Source organism: Pelodiscus sinensis, chromosome 1 (genome assembly GCF_052426305.1).
Source record: "Pelodiscus sinensis isolate ZL-2025 chromosome 1, ASM5242630v1, whole genome shotgun sequence".
NCBI lineage: Eukaryota > Metazoa > Chordata > Testudines > Trionychidae > Pelodiscus > Pelodiscus sinensis.
In genome coordinates, this window is record NC_143052.1 from 192455316 (window position 1) to 192463660 (window position 8345).

Consider the following 8345-nt stretch of genomic DNA (forward strand, 5'->3'; position numbering starts at 1 on the left):
ATTTCTTTCCTTATACAGACCATTTTAATTTTCTAAATAATACTGGAAAGTATAAAACTGTGATGTAGAGCTTAACTTTTATAAGTCATTCATTGTACAGTTCAACACACTTGTGTGACTTGCATTAATACATTTATTTCTGTTGAGGATAATTTGACTAAATACACAGAAACTGTTGAATAAAAAAATAGTTTTAAAAAAACAGTATGAGTAAAACATATCCCATATGCTAAATATATCTACTTTTAATCAACAAAAACAAATTAGCCAACACACAGCACTATAGTGAATGGTAACACTTTCTTACCTTTGCTAAAGTTTGTAATCTGCGTGATTCATAATTTAAAAGATATGAATGTATATAGTAAGTAGTGCAACAGGGCCTTCATCCTCAAACAAGACTGTCAGCACTACCACAATAATTTAAACATGAAATAAATAATTCCATCTGGTAATTGTCACAGAACTAAATGATACAGACCAACAGATTGGACATAGCTGATGTAGAAAAGAAGGCAAGCAAGATCATATTAACTGACATTGCCATGGGAGCAGACAGAAACATGAAAGAGAAGATAGCAAAGTATGAAGAACTCTGCCACAAAGGGGAATGTTTATGGAAAACTAGAACAAATGATTAGTGGAGCACCCTAATGATTACTGGGGCACTTGAGGTGATCTCCAGGGGGCAGTTCAAGAATACATTAGGGGTGTGTCTATACAGCAGGGCTTATGTCAATTACGTAGCTTATTTCAAAATACACAGCACTTATTTCAAAATAGAGCACTCTTCCTCCAACTTCACTTACTCCTCGTGCAATGAGGGTTACAGGAGTCGGAGTAAGAAGTCCTCCAGCTTGACAGTATTTCAACATTATTTCAAAATAACTAGCATTATTTCAAAATAATGTTGCTGTGTAGACGTACCAGGAGTGCAAGACATCATGATCAGTGGTTTCCAGAAGACAGAAGCCCTCTTAAGCAATGTGAAAATGTAAAGGGAATTCAAAGGAGATTGAGTGCATTTGAGCACCTAAAACGCTGGGTTTCCGTGGAGAGTTCAATAAAACTACAGAGAGTTTGTGATCAGCATTGACTCATGGTCATAGCTTTCCTCCTTTTATGCTTAAAGGTCTTGTATGTTCTGAAGATTTGTTTGTATGTTTGTGGGTTTTTAACAAACAATGTAATACTGAGGGATAACAATAACAATAATATTTTTAAGCTTCAGATGGGTAGCCGAGTTAGTCTGGAGCTGGAAAAACTTAAAAAACAACAAATAGTCTTGCAGCACCTTAAAGACTAACAAAACATGTAGATGTATGAGCTTACATGGGTATAACCCACTTCTTCAGATGAATTACTTGCTTGCAGTAAAAAAACGTGTGTGGAAGGGATCTATGCTAGGGCATGGGCAAGGAATGGAATCTTACTCTTCACCAACCTGCTCAGTACTGCTATTACCTGCATGGTAAAAGGATCCCAGAGTTCAGCCTTTAGCCTGAGCCCAGAAGTCTACGCAGCAATGAAACAGCCCCACAGCCTGAGCCAGCTGGCAAGGCCAGATGCGGATTTTTCTTTGTTATGTAGGCATATCCAGTTGCTGCTGCTATTACAACCCAGTCCATGACCTGCTGTGTCCCTTTTCTGTAAATGAATGTGATCTGGTGAAAACTTATTATTGTATGTCCCATTGGCCATGTTTTGCTTAACTCTGCTATCCAACTACCCACAAACGCTGGCCCCCTGCTCTCAAGAAGAGGTCATCTATTAAGCCATTGCAAAGTTCTCTGAACAGACTTTCCAACTCCTGGTTCCTTGTGAAATGATATCACATACGCACTCATTTTTAGACTTTCTGCAGAATCTGCTTTTTACTCCAACATTTTTTGAATTGGACCCCTAAAAATTAGTATGTTTATTCCATATTTAGCATATCTGGAAACCATGTCCCTTATCTGACAGCCTAAACATGAATTTAGCTCCCTAAGTTTAGGCACCGGTGGTTGAACATTCTGAGTTAAATATCAGATCCCCAAGGAACTCAACAAAATACGGTGAAAATCAATAAAAATGATCATTTTTAGGCCCAGCCAGTTTTAAAAGGTAACAACTTTAACTATTTTAACAATACTATACAATATCAAAACCCGTGAGTAATCTACTGATTGCTATAATAAAGGCACAATACAAGCATGTCACCAGTTGATGGAGAGTTAAGAAACTGGAAGTCATGATTTTGGAAGAATACTTTCACAGGTACCCAAATGTCATGATGGTGGGCTCCTGATAGATTAGATCCTTTATTTTGAAACATCGTTAACTCAAAATAATCACATACACACAAGTGACCTCATACATGAAGTTCAATGAGGATACTCCTGTGTGTAGTATGTAGTTGCAAGTTTGTGGCGTTAGTTTAAAACTACTCTCCATCAAGGCATACTAAGGACCTTTTGTGTATTGTACTTCAAGATAAAATGAAAACATATGGTTATTGTCTTCTGTTTGATAATGCGTCATATAAATATTAATTTTGTTATATAACAAAAATAACCAGTGATTTTTGTTCTTTTAGTCTTAGAGTAAGTTTTTATTGGAATGAAGTTGTGCCAAGAAGGGATTTCATCTGATGCAAGCAGCAGGCAAGAACAATCTATTTCTCCTAACAAATTTCTAAATTATAAAGCATTGACTTTGAGCGTGGTTGCAATGTAACTGAAAAAAAAATCTTTAGAGCACAATCTGCTACTCTATGCAGGCAAAATGTTGAAATTAGTGGAAGTTTTACCTGTATTGGATGTATGGAAATCAGACTTTTAGTGAATCCATTCATGTTTACTCTAGATCCAATATCACTTTAGTTCTTCAGACAATATAAAAAAGTCTAACTCAGATATTTTATTTTTCATACCACATCTATGTTAATCAATAGTATGCATGCATGTTCTCTATCTAAAGAAGTGTATACACTTTAGTTTTCATTATTAAGTTACTATTTTCTATATTCAATCAAATCCAACAGATTGTATTACAAACACCACTATCTATAAATAGAAGAAGTTAAATTCAGGTTAAATGTAACAGATATGTCCACAGCTCCATATTTAGACATACCCTTTAATTTTTTTTCTATTGCCTATTTTTACTTACTTTTAAATTTAGCAAAGTAATTTTAGACTGCCAGCATTCTACCTACACCAAACTTACTATGCTACCAAGTAAGCATATTAAATGTTTCCCTCTTAATTCCTCATCTTGAAGAATACTAAATTAAATGTGAATTCATAGAGCTCAAATCTGAATTCTATAATCAGGAAAAATTTCAGGGATGTTTAACATCAGTGGGAGCTTTGCCTGAATAAGACATGCAGGACCAAGACCATGTTAGGAAAAATATTCTATTGGTTGTGAAAGTGACTAGTTGTGGACAATAATGAAAACCAGAGTTAGGTATTATTGCTTGAAAGGTATTTTTTTTAAAAAACCCAGGGATGAACATTATGCTGAAAGTGTCTGGTTAAAATATATTTTATGAAGAAAATCTCTTTAAACTAACAGATGGGAAAGTTGCACATATAAAATACAGACTAAAAGAGCAACCGCGTGTTAGAAAAATGCAGCCTGGATCAGGCTCACAGGACTCTTTCTTGCACACACTTCATGTAAGCAACTTCTGCCTGGTGTAGGTCCCATTGACTTCCACATAACTAGTTGCATGATGAAAGGAAATAAGGCATAACCTTAATTTGTCCATTTGCCTTTAACAGAAAAATGTATTTACTGTGAAAATAACCAATTCCACAGTAATTAAAACATTTCTAAGTGTTGTTTTCAATTAAAGAGTCCTTTTTGGTCTCACTGCTTTAAAAGGCTCTGCTAACCCATTCTGTTAAGTACTTGACTATTACAGAATGGTACCCACAAGTAAAAGGAGGGGAAAGAAATATAACATTTCGGTATGCCCAGATGCCATCATTACTGCAAAAGATCTTGAAGTTCTTTAGACCTCACTGAGGGTGAATAAGTAGGAAAAAGAACGGGTGCTCTGCTGAGTATGTGCACAGTGCATCATTAATGAACTACTCAGGTGAGAGAGAACCAACCAAATTAGCCTTACATCTAGATAGTGGCGAGTTGGCATTTTGTGAGAGTGGAATACAAAGGGATTTGCCTCATCGGTGGTTATTTTGCTCTTGCTATATTGCTGGACCACAAGTAGTTATCCAAGGATTTTATATTTTATTTACAAATGTATCTAATACATACACAAAATAAGCTTTTCATATAACAGCAGATAAAGTCACATGAGTGCCTCATAATACCAAAATGACAAAAGAATATTTTCAAAGCAACCATGATTTTAGCTATTGAAATTAGAGTGGAATTTCAGATTGAAAAAGTTTAACCTGACTATATACATGAAGCTTTTTTGCAATCTGCATTTTGCTCTCATTGCATATTTCACTTAAATCCCTCATTGGAATTCAAGTCTTGTGTTGTTTGAGAGTGTGACAAAGAATTCACAGAAACTTCATTAAAAGTATTTCAAAGAAATAAAAGGGGTGTAGAGACAATGCTACTAAATATAAGGTGAAAGATGTGTCTAATATATAAAAGATGTGTCTAATATATAAAACATTTGGGGACTACTACTTGTGTAAAGACTACACAACATATAATCAAAACTGAGTAACATTTTAGCAGCACTAAAATCCTATGGTAAAAACACACTAATCACATCTAGAACTTACACTGACAGATCATTTATAAAATTCTTGTACCATGTAACTCTATCCAGTACTATATGATTTGTTTAACCTTTGGGAATAAATTGGGGAAAGGTGGGGGTAGATGCTATTCAAAACTCTAAACCCTGAAATGCTTTTTGAGCTGAGGATTTTTTTTTCCTGCAAAGGTTTACACAGATTTGAAGCAAGTTAGCTAGTGTTTGCATACGTTTGTATGAAACAATAATATTAGGCCTGAAAAATAACTTAGCTTACAATCTCTCTATATTTTTAAAAAGCCTTCCTTTAAATAATGCGTAAGATATTCTGTACCAAAATATTCTTATCACATCATGTTGGTGTATTGGTTTGATATACCTTTTCTTATTTATTTTTAATTAAGAAGCTGTCAAACACTCAATTTAAAGCCTCTTCTCTCTCCAATTAATCAGAATGTATTAATCAGACATGGGCTTAACAATCCCTACATTCATATAATTAAAGTTTTGATTTCTTGTCTGAGCCACAAACATTCTGCTCAGTCTGAGCCTTTTGCTTAAATGAAACCATAGAAGTGGATAAGGGGTTAAAACAAAGGAATGTGACAGTTCTCCATGTGCAGTCCATAGCCCTAAGTATCCCACTTTCCCTAGTGAACTCAAAATTGCATGACAAAATGTAAACTACAGACTACTGAAGCATTCATTTTTGTTAATATACAGTAGGATTCGAATTTTGACTAAAAAATAAAAGTTGACTTGCTGTTCTGTAGACTGGCAATAAATAAAGTCATGAATATGCCAGTTTTAACTTGCAGCTTTAGTTTTTGTAACTATGATTATTTACACTCAAAGTTCAGCTAGAAAAGTCAGCTGATCACTAACTATATATTAGTATACTTATTCTGAATCTCAGTAGATAATCTCAGTTTAACTAAATCATTAGGAAAACAGATCTAAAACACCATTTAACTTTTGCAGGAGCAATACAACTGAAAAGGTACCATTGGTACCAGTTAATTTTGAATCATGGATTTATATGAGGACGGGAAAATATTGGTGCTGCTATTACCAAAAGGAACAAAATATGGAAAAACCATAGGGAAATAGCCACAAAGTCAGCAGCCAGGAAGAAAAAAACTGTATGAAGGCATTACAAGTAAAGTTTCAAAGGATAGATGAGGGGAGAGCGGACATAAAACTATATTTCTGCTACTATTCAGTAGATCTAATGATGAAAACTAAAAATAATAAGGGCTTAGAAGTTGATATGCTCAACGCATACAAGTACTTGAGCAGATAAACTGTGAAAAGAGTGGGATCACCCTCAGTAATAACAAGCAACTCCAAAGACAAGACTTGGCTTGCAGCTATTCCACCTATAGCTTCGCAAGGTGCTGAGGGCGCCTATTTCACAGCTATCTGCTATGAGATCTACATCAGCTGTATAAAAACTCCTTCCAGAGGATGTCTTACAGCCATTCACCCAAAACCAAGGCAGCACCTTAATTCAAGCCTTCTGGCTTGTGCAAAAAAACACCGAGCGCACGCATCATTTTTCGGCTGCCCCACGGAAAGCTCCACTTATTTTACCAATAAGCAGGGCATCTATCACCCTGCCGGTGGGAGCACGTTTCCAGTGCATCCCTAACCTCACCGGAATATCTCCCCCCAGCACACACACACACGCAGAGTTGGGGAAGTAACGTTACCCACCCATAGACACACACCCCATGCCAGGGACAGGAAACTTTCCCGCGGAGCCTGTCACCCTGCTCCCAAGCAGCCCCCGCCAGTGCCCGCAGCTCTCCCTCGCGCCCCCCGCGCACCCCCGGGCGGCTCCTGCGCGGGGCGAGCAGCAGCTCGGGGCCGGGCTGTCACAGCGCAAGGGCGGCCAGGCTGAGCCCAGCCGGCGGGAGCAGCCGCTAGTCCCAGCGGAAGTGCAAGCAGCTCCTGCGCCTCACGGCCCCGCTGTGCAGCCCCGGCCGGCCGGCATCTCCCAGCCCCTCCGGCGCCCGCCAGGCGCGCCCCGGCCGGCAGGGGAAGTGCGCCCGGCTCCCTGTCAAACTTCCCCCAGCCCCCGCTGCTGCCGCCGCGCCCCCGGCCCAGCAGCCCGAGCGGGGACGGGGAAGGGACTCACCGGGGCGCGTCCGGGGCTGCGGGGAGAGGCCAGCGGCCGCCAGCGTGCGAGGGAGCGAGTGGCCGGGGGGAGCCGCAGGCTGCACTGACTCACTGCGCCTGGAATGGGCTCGGCCCAGAGCGCGGGCCCCGGGCTCCGCTCTCCTGCTCCAATCATGGAGCAGGGCCACTGCCCAGGCTCGCCCCAGCTCCCGGAGTGCGGGGGGACCGGCCCCGCCGCCGCCGCCGCCGCCTGCCCCGGGCGCTCCGAGCCCCGGGCGCGCGCGGGTGAGCATGGCCCCAGCGCATGGGACGGGGGAGGGGGTGAAGAGACCGGATGGGCTAGAGAGCGGGCTCGGGGGGTCCCCTCCAGCCGGGGAGCCCGGTGCTCAGAAGGGCGGGGGGGGAAGGGAGGGGGGGACGAGACCTGAAAACTGCCTCGCCTGGGCTGGCGGAGAGAACCCAGGCAGGCGCCCGGGGTCTCGCTCCCGGCCAGCCCAGCGAAGTGTACAGGGAAGGGGTGTGTGCAAAGGCTGCCGTGACAGACAAGCCGGAGCCCGGAGCCGAGGGGACGCAGCCGTGAAAGTGCAAAACAGCTACCTCGCTTCAAGGCAAGACAAGCGCGGGGTGCAGTGCTGGGCAACTATTGCAGCCGGTCGCACTGTGGTCCCGCTTCTGCCGAGACAGGAGGGTAGACGTAAAGGCTCGGCGAGGCGGCGGGATGGTCAAGGTGAGGAAGTGGAGGGAAGGAAGCCCTGATAAGGACAGTCCACTGATTTTTAGAAACCAAGCATGACGCATCAGCGATGGAAAGGATGCATAAAACAGGACAAAAAGACAAGGAATGGAAGGAAATCCATCAAACCACGTGAGGGTCTCCTCAGTGTCATGTAGACTGTGTAACCTGCCCCTCCACCCTGCACCTCCCCGTTCCCCCCCAAAAACACAACAAAATCATTTTAAAATTAAAAGGGTTCTTACCGAGGTGTCTTCTCTCCCTTATCTTCGGGCTGAAACTGCATTTTCCTTACTTTATCCTTCGCAATGTTCCTTCCGTTCATTTCATGGTGCTCTCACTCATGCTCTGAAAGCCACCTCTCCTGCACTTTCCCAGCTAGTAACTCCAGCTACCAGTGGGAATAGAGAGCAAAGTATGCAAAGAAGAAAATCGAGTACTCCTTTAATGATCATAACAATAATCATAATTAAAAGTGTCTCGGTTTTTAAAGCAGGGCTACATAATGTATTAATTGCTTACTATTAACGGGCAGTTTTATTGAGCATAGCACACAGAAGTCTGATTGTGAGTGAGGAGTGTTTTCAATGAAAGTGGAGTTATTTTAGCTGCAGACATGTTTACATTTCTGTGGTTTAGTCTATAACTTTCTCTTTTTCTTGCTTCAGAATTCTGCTCTATGAAGCAAAGCCCTTAGCTCCCAGACATTCCAAAAAGTCTGCCAAAATAATGGGGGGGAACCCACACAGAGAGACCCCCAAG

General features: G+C 41.4%; 1 protein-coding gene across 4 annotated transcripts in view; it reads right to left on the reverse strand.

Annotated features, from left to right (window-relative positions):
- The window catches only part of ERG (ETS transcription factor ERG), a 217829-nt gene extending 209484 nt beyond the window's left edge, over positions 1 to 8345 (reverse strand). The window contains exon 1 of one of the 4 annotated variants that reach the window (XM_014575429.4): positions 7829 to 8345. The gene's annotated coding sequence lies outside the window, so the exon portion shown is untranslated. Of the gene's footprint in view, positions 1 to 6869; positions 7113 to 7447; positions 7469 to 7828 lie in introns of those variants that run through there. The other 3 variants (XM_014575421.4, XM_014575424.4, XM_075911963.2) reach the window with 3 other exon arrangements.